Here is a 17,827-nt window from a genome sequence, read left to right as displayed (position 1 = left end):
GACTTTTCAGAATCCTTGGGTGGCACCGTAGTCGGAAACCAATTCTGGTTATCGCTTCTCGGCCTTTTGGCTAAGATCAAGTGTAGTATCTGTTCTTATCAGTTTAATATCTGATACGTCCCCTATCTGGGGACCATATATTAAATGGATTTTTAGAACAGGGAGATGGAAAAAGAGCTTGCTCTGTCCACTCCACGCATTGACCTGGTATTGCAGTATCTCCAGGACCGGTGCACCCCTTCTTTAATGCAGTTTCTAAAATCAGAAAGAATTGAATTCAATGCTTTTTGTTCATTTTGCTTGTTTGTCGGATTTTGGGATGGACTCTTTGGCTTTGCTTTTCTTCTCCTCATTGGATTTTTCATGTTAAAAGTTGCAGAAGCCAGATGACAAGCTCATTTTGGTTCAACTTCAGCAACTGTGCATTGCATTGCCATGTAATGTAATGTAATGCAATGCTATCTATCTAGCTCTCCCTCTATACTTCCTTTTGGATAAACAGACATATTAGGCAAGCATTTTGGAGCTTTCACCTAAATAACTACAGGTGGTGAGATAAGCTGCACAATATAATTGACCTTTCAGTATATTGTTGCACACACACCATCTATTTAGCAAATGCCCTTGTTATCAACAGCAGCCTTTTAAACTCACCTGAGCTAACAGGTATGTGAGCTGGTTACTCTGCTGCGCTTAAAATTTCTTTTTTGGTTTGCTACAATGCCTTTTCTGAAACGTTGTCTCCCTCTGCTGGAACACTGACTTCTTTCATTTAATGCCTGCAGACTATAAAAGAGAAACCAACCCAAAAAGTTTGGTTGATTAGTCTGTGGCATTCTTTTAAACTGTTGCTTATGGCGGTCTCTGTGAGCTTCTCAGTGACATTCAGCCATCCAGGCATCCCGCATGCAGTAGACGGAATGTGGCAATGGAACGCTGGCTGCGCGTGTCATAATAGGCTCTGAGCCTTTATATACCTGCGCACAGCAGCAGCCACCTTCAGTCTGCTGCTGGACAGCCAGCAGCAGCAGCAGCAGGAGAGGTAATTAATCAGCAACCCTCCTGCTAAGGGTAGACAGCTGCTCGTTCCACCCCCCCCCCCGCCTTAATTGGTTCTCCTCCCTTCCAACGGTGTTGAGGCGGGTGGGAACAGCCGGGGGTTGAGGGTACTGTGCTAAAAGAGGTGGAGTTATGCAGATCTAAAATGCGTGGATTGCAGCAGCAGCAAGCCGATAAGTGCAGGCATGTGAGGGATCTAGAGGTTGACAGCATGTCTTCTTAACGGGAGTCCAGGTGGCCATCTCCACAAATGGACTTTTCAGAATCCTTGGGTGGCACCGTAGTCAGAAACCAATTCTGGTTATCGCTTCTCGGCCTTTTGGCTAAGATCAAGTGTAGTATCTGTTCTTATCAGTTTAATATCTGATACGTCCCCTATCTGGGGACCATATATTAAATGGATTTTTAGAACAGGGAGATGGAAAAAGAGCTTGCTCTGTCCACTCCACGCATTGACCTGGTATTGCAGTATCTCCAGGACCGGTGCACCCCTTCTTTAATGCAGTTTCTAAAATCAGAAAGAATTGAATTCAATGCTTTTTGTTCATTTTGCTTGTTTGTCGGATTTTGGGATGGACTCTTTGGCTTTGCTTTTCTTCTCCTCATTGGATTTTTCATGTTAAAAGTTGCAGAAGCCAGATGACAAGCTCATTTTGGTTCAACTTCAGCAACTGTGCATTGCATTGCCATGTAATGTAATGTAATGCAATGCTATCTATCTAGCTCTCCCTCTATACTTCCTTTTGGATAAACAGACATATTAGGCAAGCATTTTGGAGCTTTCACCTAAATAACTACAGGTGGTGAGATAAGCTGCACAATATAATTGACCTTTCAGTATATTGTTGCACACACACCATCTATTTAGCAAATGCCCTTGTTATCAACAGCAGCCTTTTAAACTCACCTGAGCTAACAGGTATGTGAGCTGGTTTCTCTGCTGCGCTTAAAATATCTTTTTTGGTTTGCTACAATGCCTTTTCTGAAACGTTGTCTCCCTCTGCTGGAACACTGACTTCTTTCATTTAATGCCTGCAGACTATAAAAGAGAAACCAACCCAAAAAGTTTGGTTGATTAGTCTGTGGCATTCTTTTAAACTGTTGCTTATGGCGGTCTCTGTGAGCTTCTCAGTGACATTCAGCCATCCAGGTATCCCGCCTGCAGTAGACGGAATGTGGCAATGGAACGCTGGCTGCGCGTGTCATAATAGGCTCTGAGCCTTTATATACCTGCGCACAGCAGCAGCCACCTTCAGTCTGCTGCTGGACAGCCAGCAGCAGCAGCAGCAGGAGAGGTAATTAATCAGCAACCCTCCTGCTAAGGGTAGACAGCTGCTCGTTCCACCCCCCCCCCGCCTTAATTGGTTCTCCTCCCTTCCAACGGTGTTGAGGCGGGTGGGAACAGCCGGGGGTTGAGGGTACTGTGCTAAAAGAGGTGGAGTTATGCAGATCTAAAACGCGTGGATTGCAGCAGCAGCAAGCCGAAAAGTGCAGGCATGTGAGGGATCTAGAGGTTGACAGCATGTCTTCTTAACGGGAGTCCAGGTGGCCATCTCCACAAATGGACTTTTCAGAATCCTTGGGTGGCACCGTAGTCGGAAACCAATTCTGGTTATCGCTTCTCGGCCTTTTGGCTAAGATCAAGTGTAGTATCTGTTCTTATCAGTTTAATATCTGATACGTCCCCTATCTGGGGACCATATATTAAATGGATTTTTAGAACAGGGAGATGGAAAAAGAGCTTGCTCTGTCCACTCCACGCATTGACCTGGTATTGCAGTATCTCCAGGACCGGTGCACCCCTTCTTTAATGCAGTTTCTAAAATCAGAAAGAATTGAATTCAATGCTTTTTGTTCATTTTGCTTGTTTGTCGGATTTTGGGATGGACTCTTTGGCTTTGCTTTTCTTCTCCTCATTGGATTTTTCATGTTAAAAGTTGCAGAAGCCAGATGACAAGCTCATTTTGGTTCAACTTCAGCAACTGTGCATTGCATTGCCATGTAATGTAATGTAATGCAATGCTATCTATCTAGCTCTCCCTCTATACTTCCTTTTGGATAAACAGACATATTAGGCAAGCATTTTGGAGCTTTCACCTAAATAACTACAGGTGGTGAGATAAGCTGCACAATATAATTGACCTTTCAGTATATTGTTGCACACACACCATCTATTTAGCAAATGCCCTTGTTATCAACAGCAGCCTTTTAAACTCACCTGAGCTAACAGGTATGTGAGCTGGTTACTCTGCTGCGCTTAAAATTTCTTTTTTGGTTTGCTACAATGCCTTTTCTGAAACGTTGTCTCCCTCTGCTGGAACACTGACTTCTTTCATTTAATGCCTGCAGACTATAAAAGAGAAACCAACCCAAAAAGTTTGGTTGATTAGTCTGTGGCATTCTTTTAAACTGTTGCTTATGGCGGTCTCTGTGAGCTTCTCAGTGACATTCAGCCATCCAGGTATCCCGCCTGCAGTAGACGGAATGTGGCAATGGAACGCTGGCTGCGCGTGTCATAATAGGCTCTGAGCCTTTATATACCTGCGCACAGCAGCAGCCACCTTCAGTCTGCTGCTGGACAGCCAGCAGCAGCAGCAGCAGGAGAGGTAATTAATCAGCAACCCTCCTGCTAAGGGTAGACAGCTGCTCGTTCCACCCCCCCCCCCCCCCCGCCTTAATTGGTTCTCCTCCCTTCCAACGGTGTTGAGGCGGGTGGGAACAGCCGGGGGTTGAGGGTACTGTGCTAAAAGAGGTGGAGTTATGCAGATCTAAAACGCGTGGATTGCAGCAGCAGCAAGCCGAAAAGTGCAGGCATGTGAGGGATCTAGAGGTTGACAGCATGTCTTCTTAACGGGAGTCCAGGTGGCCATCTCCAGAAATGGACTTTTCAGAATCCTTGGGTGGCACCGTAGTCAGAAACCAATTCTGGTTATCGCTTCTCGGCCTTTTGGCTAAGATCAAGTGTAGTATCTGTTCTTATCAGTTTAATATCTGATACGTCCCCTATCTGGGGACCATATATTAAATGGATTTTTAGAACAGGGAGATGGAAAAAGAGCTTGCTCTGTCCACTCCACGCATTGACCTGGTATTGCAGTATCTCCAGGACCGGTGCACCCCTTCTTTAATGCAGTTTCTAAAATCAGAAAGAATTGAATTCAATGCTTTTTGTTCATTTTGCTTGTTTGTCGGATTTTGGGATGGACTCTTTGGCTTTGCTTTTCTTCTCCTCATTGGATTTTTCATGTTAAAAGTTGCAGAAGCCAGATGACAAGCTCATTTTGGTTCAACTTCAGCAACTGTGCATTGCATTGCCATGTAATGTAATGTAATGCAATGCTATCTATCTAGCTCTCCCTCTATACTTCCTTTTGGATAAACAGACATATTAGGCAAGCATTTTGGAGCTTTCACCTAAATAACTACAGGTGGTGAGATAAGCTGCACAATATAATTGACCTTTCAGTATATTGTTGCACACACACCATCTATTTAGCAAATGCCCTTGTTATCAACAGCAGCCTTTTAAACTCACCTGAGCTAACAGGTATGTGAGCTGGTTACTCTGCTGCGCTTAAAATTTCTTTTTTGGTTTGCTACAATGCCTTTTCTGAAACGTTGTCTCCCTCTGCTGGAACACTGACTTCTTTCATTTAATGCCTGCAGACTATAAAAGAGAAACCAACCCAAAAAGTTTGGTTGATTAGTCTGTGGCATTCTTTTAAACTGTTGCTTATGGCGGTCTCTGTGAGCTTCTCAGTGACATTCAGCCATCCAGGTATCCCGCCTGCAGTAGACGGAATGTGGCAATGGAACGCTGGCTGCGCGTGTCATAATAGGCTCTGAGCCTTTATATACCTGCGCACAGCAGCAGCCACCTTCAGTCTGCTGCTGGACAGCCAGCAGCAGCAGCAGCAGGAGAGGTAATTAATCAGCAACCCTCCTGCTAAGGGTAGACAGCTGCTCGTTCCACCCCCCCCCCCCGCCTTAATTGGTTCTCCTCCCTTCCAACGGTGTTGAGGCGGGTGGGAACAGCCGGGGGTTGAGGGTACTGTGCTAAAAGAGGTGGAGTTATGCAGATCTAAAACGCGTGGATTGCAGCAGCAGCAAGCCGATAAGTGCAGGCATGTGAGGGATCTAGAGGTTGACAGCATGTCTTCTTAACGGGAGTCCAGGCGGCCATCTCCACAAATGGACTTTTCAGAATCCTTGGGTGGCACCGTAGTCGGAAACCAATTCTGGTTATCGCTTCTCGGCCTTTTGGCTAAGATCAAGTGTAGTATCTGTTCTTATCAGTTTAATATCTGATACGTCCCCTATCTGGGGACCATATATTAAATGGATTTTTAGAACAGGGAGATGGAAAAAGAGCTTGCTCTGTCCACTCCACGCATTGACCTGGTATTGCAGTATCTCCAGGACCGGTGCACCCCTTCTTTAATGCAGTTTCTAAAATCAGAAAGAATTGAATTCAATGCTTTTTGTTCATTTTGCTTGTTTGTCGGATTTTGGGATGGACTCTTTGGCTTTGCTTTTCTTCTCCTCATTGGATTTTTCATGTTAAAAGTTGCAGAAGCCAGATGACAAGCTCATTTTGGTTCAACTTCAGCAACTGTGCATTGCATTGCCATGTAATGTAATGTAATGCAATGCTATCTATCTAGCTCTCCCTCTATACTTCCTTTTGGATAAACAGACATATTAGGCAAGCATTTTGGAGCTTTCACCTAAATAACTACAGGTGGTGAGATAAGCTGCACAATATAATTGACCTTTCAGTATATTGTTGCACACACACCATCTATTTAGCAAATGCCCTTGTTATCAACAGCAGCCTTTTAAACTCACCTGAGCTAACAGGTATGTGAGCTGGTTACTCTGCTGCGCTTAAAATTTCTTTTTTGGTTTGCTACAATGCCTTTTCTGAAACGTTGTCTCCCTCTGCTGGAACACTGACTTCTTTCATTTAATGCCTGCAGACTATAAAAGAGAAACCAACCCAAAAAGTTTGGTTGATTAGTCTGTGGCATTCTTTTAAACTGTTGCTTATGGCGGTCTCTGTGAGCTTCTCAGTGACATTCAGCCATCCAGGTATCCCGCCTGCAGTAGACGGAATGTGGCAATGGAACGCTGGCTGCGCGTGTCATAATAGGCTCTGAGCCTTTATATACCTGCGCACAGCAGCAGCCACCTTCAGTCTGCTGCTGGACAGCCAGCAGCAGCAGCAGCAGGAGAGGTAATTAATCAGCAACCCTCCTGCTAAGGGTAGACAGCTGCTCGTTCCACCCCCCCCCCGCCTTAATTGGTTCTCCTCCCTTCCAACGGTGTTGAGGCGGGTGGGAACAGCCGGGGGTTGAGGGTACTGTGCTAAAAGAGGTGGAGTTATGCAGATCTAAAACGCGTGGATTGCAGCAGCAGCAAGCCGAAAAGTGCAGGCATGTGAGGGATCTAGAGGTTGACAGCATGTCTTCTTAACGGGAGTCCAGGTGGCCATCTCCACAAATGGACTTTTCAGAATCCTTGGGTGGCACCGTAGTCGGAAACCAATTCTGGTTATCGCTTCTCGGCCTTTTGGCTAAGATCAAGTGTAGTATCTGTTCTTATCAGTTTAATATCTGATACGTCCCCTATCTGGGGACCATATATTAAATGGATTTTTAGAACAGGGAGATGGAAAAAGAGCTTGCTCTGTCCACTCCACGCATTGACCTGGTATTGCAGTATCTCCAGGACCGGTGCACCCCTTCTTTAATGCAGTTTCTAAAATCAGAAAAAATTGAATTCAATGCTTTTTGTTCATTTTGCTTGTTTGTCGGATTTTGGGATGGACTCTTTGGCTTTGCTTTTCTTCTCCTCATTGGATTTTTCATGTTAAAAGTTGCAGAAGCCAGATGACAAGCTCATTTTGGTTCAACTTCAGCAACTGTGCATTGCATTGCCATGTAATGTAATGTAATGCAATGCTATCTATCTAGCTCTCCCTCTATACTTCCTTTTGGATAAACAGACATATTAGGCAAGCATTTTGGAGCTTTCACCTAAATAACTACAGGTGGTGAGATAAGCTGCACAATATAATTGACCTTTCAGTATATTGTTGCACACACACCATCTATTTAGCAAATGCCCTTGTTATCAACAGCAGCCTTTTAAACTCACCTGAGCTAACAGGTATGTGAGCTGGTTACTCTGCTGCGCTTAAAATTTCTTTTTTGGCTTGCTACAATGCCTTTTCTGAAACGTTGTCTCCCTCTGCTGGAACACTGACTTCTTTCATTTAATGCCTGCAGACTATAAAAGAGAAACCAACCCAAAAAGTTTGGTTGATTAGTCTGTGGCATTCTTTTAAACTGTTGCTTATGGCGGTCTCTGTGAGCTTCTCAGTGACATTCAGCCATCCAGGTATCCCGCCTGCAGTAGACGGAATGTGGCAATGGAACGCTGGCTGCGCGTGTCATAATAGGCTCTGAGCCTTTATATACCTGCGCACAGCAGCAGCCACCTTCAGTCTGCTGCTGGACAGCCAGCAGCAGCAGCAGCAGGAGAGGTAATTAATCAGCAACCCTCCTGCTAAGGGTAGACAGCTGCTCGTTCCACCCCCCCCCCCCCCGCCTTAATTGGTTCTCCTCCCTTCCAACGGTGTTGAGGCGGGTGGGAACAGCCGGGGGTTGAGGGTACTGTGCTAAAAGAGGTGGAGTTATGCAGATCTAAAACGCGTGGATTGCAGCAGCAGCAAGCCGAAAAGTGCAGGCATGTGAGGGATCTAGAGGTTGACAGCATGTCTTCTTAACGGGAGTCCAGGTGGCCATCTCCACAAATGGACTTTTCAGAATCCTTGGGTGGCACCGTAGTCGGAAACCAATTCTGGTTATCGCTTCTCGGCCTTTTGGCTAAGATCAAGTGTAGTATCTGTTCTTATCAGTTTAATATCTGATACGTCCCCTATCTGGGGACCATATATTAAATGGATTTTTAGAACAGGGAGATGGAAAAAGAGCTTGCTCTGTCCACTCCACGCATTGACCTGGTATTGCAGTATCTCCAGGACCGGTGCACCCCTTCTTTAATGCAGTTTCTAAAATCAGAAAGAATTGAATTCAATGCTTTTTGTTCATTTTGCTTGTTTGTCGGATTTTGGGATGGACTCTTTGGCTTTGCTTTTCTTCTCCTCATTGGATTTTTCATGTTAAAAGTTGCAGAAGCCAGATGACAAGCTCATTTTGGTTCAACTTCAGCAACTGTGCATTGCATTGCCATGTAATGTAATGTAATGCAATGCTATCTATCTAGCTCTCCCTCTATACTTCCTTTTGGATAAACAGACATATTAGGCAAGCATTTTGGAGCTTTCACCTAAATAACTACAGGTGGTGAGATAAGCTGCACAATATAATTGACCTTTCAGTATATTGTTGCACACACACCATCTATTTAGCAAATGCCCTTGTTATCAACAGCAGCCTTTTAAACTCACCTGAGCTAACAGGTATGTGAGCTGGTTACTCTGCTGCGCTTAAAATTTCTTTTTTGGTTTGCTACAATGCCTTTTCTGAAACGTTGTCTCCCTCTGCTGGAACACTGACTTCTTTCATTTAATGCCTGCAGACTATAAAAGAGAAACCAACCCAAAAAGTTTGGTTGATTAGTCTGTGGCATTCTTTTAAACTGTTGCTTATGGCGGTCTCTGTGAGCTTCTCAGTGACATTCAGCCATCCAGGTATCCCGCCTGCAGTAGACGGAATGTGGCAATGGAACGCTGGCTGCGCGTGTCATAATAGGCTCTGAGCCTTTATATACCTGCGCACAGCAGCAGCCACCTTCAGTCTGCTGCTGGACAGCCAGCAGCAGCAGCAGCAGGAGAGGTAATTAATCAGCAACCCTCCTGCTAAGGGTAGACAGCTGCTCGTTCCACCCCCCCCCCCGCCTTAATTGGTTCTCCTCCCTTCCAACGGTGTTGAGGCGGGTGGGAACAGCCGGGGGTTGAGGGTACTGTGCTAAAAGAGGTGGAGTTATGCAGATCTAAAACGCGTGGATTGCAGCAGCAGCAAGCCGAAAAGTGCAGGCATGTGAGGGATCTAGAGGTTGACAGCATGTCTTCTTAACGGGAGTCCAGGTGGCCATCTCCACAAATGGACTTTTCAGAATCCTTGGGTGGCACCGTAGTCGGAAACCAATTCTGGTTATCGCTTCTCGGCCTTTTGGCTAAGATCAAGTGTAGTATCTGTTCTTATCAGTTTAATATCTGATACGTCCCCTATCTGGGGACCATATATTAAATGGATTTTTAGAACAGGGAGATGGAAAAAGAGCTTGCTCTGTCCACTCCACGCATTGACCTGGTATTGCAGTATCTCCAGGACCGGTGCACCCCTTCTTTAATGCAGTTTCTAAAATCAGAAAGAATTGAATTCAATGCTTTTTGTTCATTTTGCTTGTTTGTCGGATTTTGGGATGGACTCTTTGGCTTTGCTTTTCTTCTCCTCATTGGATTTTTCATGTTAAAAGTTGCAGAAGCCAGATGACAAGCTCATTTTGGTTCAACTTCAGCAACTGTGCATTGCATTGCCATGTAATGTAATGTAATGCAATGCTATCTATCTAGCTCTCCCTCTATACTTCCTTTTGGATAAACAGACATATTAGGCAAGCATTTTGGAGCTTTCACCTAAATAACTACAGGTGGTGAGATAAGCTGCACAATATAATTGACCTTTCAGTATATTGTTGCACACACACCATCTATTTAGCAAATGCCCTTGTTATCAACAGCAGCCTTTTAAACTCACCTGAGCTAACAGGTATGTGAGCTGGTTACTCTGCTGCGCTTAAAATTTCTTTTTTGGCTTGCTACAATGCCTTTTCTGAAACGTTGTCTCCCTCTGCTGGAACACTGACTTCTTTCATTTAATGCCTGCAGACTATAAAAGAGAAACCAACCCAAAAAGTTTGGTTGATTAGTCTGTGGCATTCTTTTAAACTGTTGCTTATGGCGGTCTCTGTGAGCTTCTCAGTGACATTCAGCCATCCAGGTATCCCGCCTGCAGTAGACGGAATGTGGCAATGGAACGCTGGCTGCGCGTGTCATAATAGGCTCTGAGCCTTTATATACCTGCGCACAGCAGCAGCCACCTTCAGTCTGCTGCTGGACAGCCAGCAGCAGCAGCAGCAGGAGAGGTAATTAATCAGCAACCCTCCTGCTAAGGGTAGACAGCTGCTCGTTCCACCCCCCCCCCCCCCGCCTTAATTGGTTCTCCTCCCTTCCAACGGTGTTGAGGCGGGTGGGAACAGCCGGGGGTTGAGGGTACTGTGCTAAAAGAGGTGGAGTTATGCAGATCTAAAACGCGTGGATTGCAGCAGCAGCAAGCCGAAAAGTGCAGGCATGTGAGGGATCTAGAGGTTGACAGCATGTCTTCTTAACGGGAGTCCAGGTGGCCATCTCCACAAATGGACTTTTCAGAATCCTTGGGTGGCACCGTAGTCGGAAACCAATTCTGGTTATCGCTTCTCGGCCTTTTGGCTAAGATCAAGTGTAGTATCTGTTCTTATCAGTTTAATATCTGATACGTCCCCTATCTGGGGACCATATATTAAATGGATTTTTAGAACAGGGAGATGGAAAAAGAGCTTGCTCTGTCCACTCCACGCATTGACCTGGTATTGCAGTATCTCCAGGACCGGTGCACCCCTTCTTTAATGCAGTTTCTAAAATCAGAAAGAATTGAATTCAATGCTTTTTGTTCATTTTGCTTGTTTGTCGGATTTTGGGATGGACTCTTTGGCTTTGCTTTTCTTCTCCTCATTGGATTTTTCATGTTAAAAGTTGCAGAAGCCAGATGACAAGCTCATTTTGGTTCAACTTCAGCAACTGTGCATTGCATTGCCATGTAATGTAATGTAATGCAATGCTATCTATCTAGCTCTCCCTCTATACTTCCTTTTGGATAAACAGACATATTAGGCAAGCATTTTGGAGCTTTCACCTAAATAACTACAGGTGGTGAGATAAGCTGCACAATATAATTGACCTTTCAGTATATTGTTGCACACACACCATCTATTTAGCAAATGCCCTTGTTATCAACAGCAGCCTTTTAAACTCACCTGAGCTAACAGGTATGTGAGCTGGTTACTCTGCTGCGCTTAAAATTTCTTTTTTGGTTTGCTACAATGCCTTTTCTGAAACGTTGTCTCCCTCTGCTGGAACACTGACTTCTTTCATTTAATGCCTGCAGACTATAAAAGAGAAACCAACCCAAAAAGTTTGGTTGATTAGTCTGTGGCATTCTTTTAAACTGTTGCTTATGGCGGTCTCTGTGAGCTTCTCAGTGACATTCAGCCATCCAGGTATCCCGCCTGCAGTAGACGGAATGTGGCAATGGAACGCTGGCTGCGCGTGTCATAATAGGCTCTGAGCCTTTATATACCTGCGCACAGCAGCAGCCACCTTCAGTCTGCTGCTGGACAGCCAGCAGCAGCAGCAGCAGGAGAGGTAATTAATCAGCAACCCTCCTGCTAAGGGTAGACAGCTGCTCGTTCCACCCCCCCCCCCGCCTTAATTGGTTCTCCTCCCTTCCAACGGTGTTGAGGCGGGTGGGAACAGCCGGGGGTTGAGGGTACTGTGCTAAAAGAGGTGGAGTTATGCAGATCTAAAACGCGTGGATTGCAGCAGCAGCAAGCCGAAAAGTGCAGGCATGTGAGGGATCTAGAGGTTGACAGCATGTCTTCTTAACGGGAGTCCAGGTGGCCATCTCCACAAATGGACTTTTCAGAATCCTTGGGTGGCACCGTAGTCGGAAACCAATTCTGGTTATCGCTTCTCGGCCTTTTGGCTAAGATCAAGTGTAGTATCTGTTCTTATCAGTTTAATATCTGATACGTCCCCTATCTGGGGACCATATATTAAATGGATTTTTAGAACAGGGAGATGGAAAAAGAGCTTGCTCTGTCCACTCCACGCATTGACCTGGTATTGCAGTATCTCCAGGACCGGTGCACCCCTTCTTTAATGCAGTTTCTAAAATCAGAAAGAATTGAATTCAATGCTTTTTGTTCATTTTGCTTATTTGTCGGATTTTGGGATGGACTCTTTGGCTTTGCTTTTCTTCTCCTCATTGGATTTTTCATGTTAAAAGTTGCAGAAGCCAGATGACAAGCTCATTTTGGTTCAACTTCAGCAACTGTGCATTGCATTGCCATGTAATGTAATGTAATGCAATGCTATCTATCTAGCTCTCCCTCTATACTTCCTTTTGGATAAACAGACATATTAGGCAAGCATTTTGGAGCTTTCACCTAAATAACTACAGGTGGTGAGATAAGCTGCACAATATAATTGACCTTTCAGTATATTGTTGCACACACACCATCTATTTAGCAAATGCCCTTGTTATCAACAGCAGCCTTTTAAACTCACCTGAGCTAACAGATATGTGAGCTGGTTTCTCTGCTGCGCTTAAAATTTCTTTTTTGGTTTGCTACAATGCCTTTTCTGAAACGTTGTCTCCCTCTGCTGGAACACTGACTTCTTTCATTTAATGCCTGCAGACTATAAAAGAGAAACCAACCCAAAAAGTTTGGTTGATTAGTCTGTGGCATTCTTTTAAACTGTTGCTTATGGCGGTCTCTGTGAGCTTCTCAGTGACATTCAGCCATCCAGGTATCCCGCCTGCAGTAGACGGAATGTGGCAATGGAACGCTGGCTGCGCGTGTCATAATAGGCTCTGAGCCTTTATATACCTGCGCACAGCAGCAGCCACCTTCAGTCTGCTGCTGGACAGCCAGCAGCAGCAGCAGCAGGAGAGGTAATTAATCAGCAACCCTCCTGCTAAGGGTAGACAGCTGCTCGTTCCACCCCCCCCCCGCCTTAATTGGTTCTCCTCCCTTCCAACGGTGTTGAGGCGGGTGGGAACAGCCGGGGGTTGAGGGTACTGTGCTAAAAGAGGTGGAGTTATGCAGATCTAAAACGCGTGGATTGCAGCAGCAGCAAGCCGAAAAGTGCAGGCATGTGAGGGATCTAGAGGTTGACAGCATGTCTTCTTAACGGGAGTCCAGGTGGCCATCTCCACAAATGGACTTTTCAGAATCCTTGGGTGGCACCGTAGTCGGAAACCAATTCTGGTTATCGCTTCTCGGCCTTTTGGCTAAGATCAAGTGTAGTATCTGTTCTTATCAGTTTAATATCTGATACGTCCCCTATCTGGGGACCATATATTAAATGGATTTTTAGAACAGGGAGATGGAAAAAGAGCTTGCTCTGTCCACTCCACGCATTGACCTGGTATTGCAGTATCTCCAGGACCGGTGCACCCCTTCTTTAATGCAGTTTCTAAAATCAGAAAGAATTGAATTCAATGCTTTTTGTTCATTTTGCTTGTTTGTCGGATTTTGGGATGGACTCTTTGGCTTTGCTTTTCTTCTCCTCATTGGATTTTTCATGTTAAAAGTTGCAGAAGCCAGATGACAAGCTCATTTTGGTTCAACTTCAGCAACTGTGCATTGCATTGCCATGTAATGTAATGTAATGCAATGCTATCTATCTAGCTCTCCCTCTATACTTCCTTTTGGATAAACAGACATATTAGGCAAGCATTTTGGAGCTTTCACCTAAATAACTACAGGTGGTGAGATAAGCTGCACAATATAATTGACCTTTCAGTATATTGTTGCACACACACCATCTATTTAGCAAATGCCCTTGTTATCAACAGCAGCCTTTTAAACTCACCTGAGCTAACAGGTATGTGAGCTGGTTACTCTGCTGCGCTTAAAATTTCTTTTTTGGTTTGCTACAATGCCTTTTCTGAAACGTTGTCTCCCTCTGCTGGAACACTGACTTCTTTCATTTAATGCCTGCAGACTATAAAAGAGAAACCAACCCAAAAAGTTTGGTTGATTAGTCTGTGGCATTCTTTTAAACTGTTGCTTATGGCGGTCTCTGTGAGCTTCTCAGTGACATTCAGCCATCCAGGTATCCCGCCTGCAGTAGACGGAATGTGGCAATGGAACGCTGGCTGCGCGTGTCATAATAGGCTCTGAGCCTTTATATACCTGCGCACAGCAGCAGCCACCTTCAGTCTGCTGCTGGACAGCCAGCAGCAGCAGCAGCAGGAGAGGTAATTAATCAGCAACCCTCCTGCTAAGGGTAGACAGCTGCTCGTTCCACCCCCCGCCCCGCCTTAATTGGTTCTCCTCCCTTCCAACGGTGTTGAGGCGGGTGGGAACAGCCGGGGGTTGAGGGTACTGTGCTAAAAGAGGTGGAGTTATGCAGATCTAAAACGCGTGGATTGCAGCAGCAGCAAGCCGAAAAGTGCAGGCATGTGAGGGATCTAGAGGTTGACAGCATGTCTTCTTAACGGGAGTCCAGGTGGCCATCTCCACAAATGGACTTTTCAGAATCCTTGGGTGGCACCGTAGTCGGAAACCAATTCTGGTTATCGCTTCTCGGCCTTTTGGCTAAGATCAAGTGTAGTATCTGTTCTTATCAGTTTAATATCTGATACGTCCCCTATCTGGGGACCATATATTAAATGGATTTTTAGAACAGGGAGATGGAAAAATAGCTTGCTCTGTCCACTCCACGCATTGACCTGGTATTGCAGTATCTCCAGGACCGGTGCACCCCTTCTTTAATGCAGTTTCTAAAATCAGAAAGAATTGAATTCAATGCTTTTTGTTCATTTTGCTTATTTGTCGGATTTTGGGATGGACTCTTTGGCTTTGCTTTTCTTCTCCTCATTGGATTTTTCATGTTAAAAGTTGCAGAAGCCAGATGACAAGCTCATTTTGGTTCAACTTCAGAAACTGTGCATTGCATTGCCATGTAATGTAATGTAATGCAATGCTATCTATCTAGCTCTCCCTCTATACTTCCTTTTGGATAAACAGACATATTAGGCAAGCATTTTGGAGCTTTCACCTAAATAACTACAGGTGGTGAGATAAGCTGCACAATATAATTGACCTTTCAGTATATTGTTGCACACACACCATCTATTTAGCAAATGCCCTTGTTATCAACAGCAGCCTTTTAAACTCACCTGAGCTAACAGGTATGTGAGCTGGTTACTCTGCTGCGCTTAAAATTTCTTTTTTGGTTTGCTACAATGCCTTTTCTGAAACGTTGTCTCCCTCTGCTGGAACACTGACTTCTTTCATTTAATGCCTGCAGACTATAAAAGAGAAACCAACCCAAAAAGTTTGGTTGATTAGTCTGTGGCATTCTTTTAAACTGTTGCTTATGGCGGTCTCTGTGAGCTTCTCAGTGACATTCAGCCATCCAGGTATCCCGCCTGCAGTAGACGGAATGTGGCAATGGAACGCTGGCTGCGCGTGTCATAATAGGCTCTGAGCCTTTATATACCTGCGCACAGCAGCAGCCACCTTCAGTCTGCTGCTGGACAGCCAGCAGCAGCAGCAGCAGCAGGAGAGGTAATTAATCAGCAACCCTCCTGCTAAGGGTAGACAGCTGCTCGTTCCACCCCCCCCCCCCCGCCTTAATTGGTTCTCCTCCCTTCCAACGGTGTTGAGGCGGGTGGGAACAGCCGTGGGTTGAGGGTACTGTGCTAAAAGAGGTGGAGTTATGCAGATCTAAAACGCGTGGATTGCAGCAGCAGCAAGCCGAAAAGTGCAGGCATGTGAGGGATCTAGAGGTTGACAGCATGTCTTCTTAACGGGAGTCCAGGTGGCCATCTCCACAAATGGACTTTTCAGAATCCTTGGGTGGCACCGTAGTCGGAAACCAATTCTGGTTATCGCTTCTCGGCCTTTTGGCTAAGATCAAGTGTAGTATCTGTTCTTATCAGTTTAATATCTGATACGTCCCCTATCTCGGGACCATATATTAAATGGATTTTTAGAACAGGGAGATGGAAAAAGAGCTTGCTCTGTCCACTCCACGCATTGACCTGGTATTGCAGTATCTCCAGGACCGGTGCACCCCTTCTTTAATGCAGTTTCTAAAATCAGAAAGAATTGAATTCAATGCTTTTTGTTCATTTTGCTTGTTTGTCGGATTTTGGGATGGACTCTTTGGCTTTGCTTTTCTTCTCCTCATTGGATTTTTCATGTTAAAAGTTGCAGAAGCCAGATGACAAGCTCATTTTGGTTCAACTTCAGCAACTGTGCATTGCATTGCCATGTAATGTAATGTAATGCAATGCTATCTATCTAGCTCTCCCTCTATACTTCCTTTTGGATAAACAGACATATTAGGCAAGCATTTTGGAGCTTTCACCTAAATAACTACAGGTGGTGAGATAAGCTGCACAATATAATTGACCTTTCAGTATATTGTTGCACACACACCATCTATTTAGCAAATGCCCTTGTTATCAACAGCAGCCTTTTAAACTCACCTGAGCTAACAGGTATGTGAGCTGGTTACTCTGCTGCGCTTAAAATTTCTATTTTGGTTTGCTACAATGCCTTTTCTGAAACGTTGTCTCCCTCTGCTGGAACACTGACTTCTTTCATTTAATGCCTGCAGACTATAAAAGAGAAACCAACCCAAAAAGTTTGGTTGATTAGTCTGTGGCATTCTTTTAAACTGTTGCTTATGGCGGTCTCTGTGAGCTTCTCAGTGACATTCAGCCATCCAGGTATCCCGCCTGCAGTAGACGGAATGTGGCAATGGAACGCTGGCTGCGCGTGTCATAATAGGCTCTGAGCCTTTATATACCTGCGCACAGCAGCAGCCACCTTCAGTCTGCTGCTGGACAGCCAGCAGCAGCAGCAGCAGGAGAGGTAATTAATCAGCAACCCTCCTGCTAAGGGTAGACAGCTGCTCGTTCCACCCTCCCCCCCCGCCTTAATTGGTTCTCCTCCCTTCCAACGGTGTTGAGGCGGGTGGGAACAGCCGGGGGTTGAGGGTACTGTGCTAAAAGAGGTGGAGTTATGCAGATCTAAAACGCGTGGATTGCAGCAGCAGCAAGCCGAAAAGTGCAGGCATGTGAGGGATCTAGAGGTTGACAGCATGTCTTCTTAACGGGAGTCCAGGTGGCCATCTCCACAAATGGACTTTTCAGAATCCTTGGGTGGCACCGTAGTCGGAAACCAATTCTGGTTATCGCTTCTCGGCCTTTTGGCTAAGATCAAGTGTAGTATCTGTTCTTATCAGTTTAATATCTGATACGTCCCCTATCTGGGGACCATATATTAAATGGATTTTTAGAACAGGGAGATGGAAAAAGAGCTTGCTCTGTCCACTCCACGCATTGACCTGGTATTGCAGTATCTCCAGGACCGGTGCACCCCTTCTTTAATGCAGTTTCTAAAATCAGAAAGAATTGAATTCAATGCTTTTTGTTCATTTTGCTTATTTGTCGGATTTTGGGATGGACTCTTTGGCTTTGCTTTTCTTCTCCTCATTGGATTTTTCATGTTAAAAGTTGCAGAAGCCAGATGACAAGCTCATTTTGGTTCAACTTCAGCAACTGTGCATTGCATTGCCATGTAATGTAATGTAATGCAATGCTATCTATCTAGCTCTCCCTCTATACTTCCTTTTGGATAAACAGACATATTAGGCAAGCATTTTGGAGCTTTCACCTAAATAACTACAGGTGGTGAGATAAGCTGCACAATATAATTGACCTTTCAGTATATTGTTGCACACACACCATCTATTTAGCAAATGCCCTTGTTATCAACAGCAGCCTTTTAAACTCACCTGAGCTAACAGATATGTGAGCTGGTTACTCTGCTGCGCTTAAAATTTCTTTTTTGGTTTGCTACAATGCCTTTTCTGAAACGTTGTCTCCCTCTGCTGGAA

The 17,827-nt window shown here is 45.0% G+C and overlaps 14 non-coding genes across 14 annotated transcripts; all 14 read left to right on the top strand.

Annotated features, from left to right (window-relative positions):
- Positions 1 to 50: 50 nt before the first annotated feature.
- On the top strand, positions 51 to 241 carry LOC141186520 (U2 spliceosomal RNA). Its single transcript, XR_012260791.1, has one exon. It is a non-coding gene; the product is annotated as a U2 spliceosomal RNA (small nuclear RNA).
- A 1,121-nt stretch (positions 242 to 1,362) lies between these two features.
- Positions 1,363 to 1,553, top strand: LOC141186519 (U2 spliceosomal RNA). The gene has a single exon (XR_012260790.1). It is a non-coding gene; the product is annotated as a U2 spliceosomal RNA (small nuclear RNA).
- Positions 1,554 to 2,673: 1,120 nt separating this feature from the next.
- On the top strand, positions 2,674 to 2,864 carry LOC141186517 (U2 spliceosomal RNA). Its single transcript, XR_012260788.1, has one exon. It is a non-coding gene; the product is annotated as a U2 spliceosomal RNA (small nuclear RNA).
- Positions 2,865 to 3,990: 1,126 nt separating this feature from the next.
- LOC141186516 (U2 spliceosomal RNA) lies at positions 3,991 to 4,181 on the top strand. The gene has a single exon (XR_012260787.1). It is a non-coding gene; the product is annotated as a U2 spliceosomal RNA (small nuclear RNA).
- A 1,122-nt stretch (positions 4,182 to 5,303) lies between these two features.
- On the top strand, positions 5,304 to 5,494 carry LOC141186515 (U2 spliceosomal RNA). Its single transcript, XR_012260786.1, has one exon. It is a non-coding gene; the product is annotated as a U2 spliceosomal RNA (small nuclear RNA).
- Positions 5,495 to 6,614: 1,120 nt separating this feature from the next.
- LOC141186513 (U2 spliceosomal RNA) lies at positions 6,615 to 6,805 on the top strand. The gene has a single exon (XR_012260785.1). It is a non-coding gene; the product is annotated as a U2 spliceosomal RNA (small nuclear RNA).
- A 1,124-nt stretch (positions 6,806 to 7,929) lies between these two features.
- On the top strand, positions 7,930 to 8,120 carry LOC141186512 (U2 spliceosomal RNA). The gene has a single exon (XR_012260784.1). It is a non-coding gene; the product is annotated as a U2 spliceosomal RNA (small nuclear RNA).
- A 1,121-nt stretch (positions 8,121 to 9,241) lies between these two features.
- Positions 9,242 to 9,432, top strand: LOC141186511 (U2 spliceosomal RNA). Its single transcript, XR_012260783.1, has one exon. It is a non-coding gene; the product is annotated as a U2 spliceosomal RNA (small nuclear RNA).
- A 1,124-nt stretch (positions 9,433 to 10,556) lies between these two features.
- On the top strand, positions 10,557 to 10,747 carry LOC141186510 (U2 spliceosomal RNA). Its single transcript, XR_012260782.1, has one exon. It is a non-coding gene; the product is annotated as a U2 spliceosomal RNA (small nuclear RNA).
- Positions 10,748 to 11,868: 1,121 nt separating this feature from the next.
- Positions 11,869 to 12,059, top strand: LOC141186509 (U2 spliceosomal RNA). The gene has a single exon (XR_012260781.1). It is a non-coding gene; the product is annotated as a U2 spliceosomal RNA (small nuclear RNA).
- A 1,120-nt stretch (positions 12,060 to 13,179) lies between these two features.
- LOC141186508 (U2 spliceosomal RNA) lies at positions 13,180 to 13,370 on the top strand. Its single transcript, XR_012260780.1, has one exon. It is a non-coding gene; the product is annotated as a U2 spliceosomal RNA (small nuclear RNA).
- Positions 13,371 to 14,491: 1,121 nt separating this feature from the next.
- On the top strand, positions 14,492 to 14,682 carry LOC141184833 (U2 spliceosomal RNA). The gene has a single exon (XR_012259551.1). It is a non-coding gene; the product is annotated as a U2 spliceosomal RNA (small nuclear RNA).
- Positions 14,683 to 15,808: 1,126 nt separating this feature from the next.
- On the top strand, positions 15,809 to 15,999 carry LOC141185323 (U2 spliceosomal RNA). Its single transcript, XR_012259996.1, has one exon. It is a non-coding gene; the product is annotated as a U2 spliceosomal RNA (small nuclear RNA).
- A 1,122-nt stretch (positions 16,000 to 17,121) lies between these two features.
- Positions 17,122 to 17,312, top strand: LOC141186507 (U2 spliceosomal RNA). Its single transcript, XR_012260779.1, has one exon. It is a non-coding gene; the product is annotated as a U2 spliceosomal RNA (small nuclear RNA).
- Positions 17,313 to 17,827: the final 515 nt, after the last annotated feature.

This window comes from Phyllobates terribilis, unplaced genomic scaffold (genome assembly GCF_046119375.1).
Source record: "Phyllobates terribilis strain yellow unplaced genomic scaffold, ASM4611937v1 Scaffold_40__1_contigs__length_11209783, whole genome shotgun sequence".
Classification (NCBI taxonomy): Eukaryota; Metazoa; Chordata; class Amphibia; order Anura; family Dendrobatidae; genus Phyllobates; species Phyllobates terribilis.
Note: the sequence above shows the minus strand (reverse complement) of the source record. Positions and strands in the feature narration are given on the sequence as shown.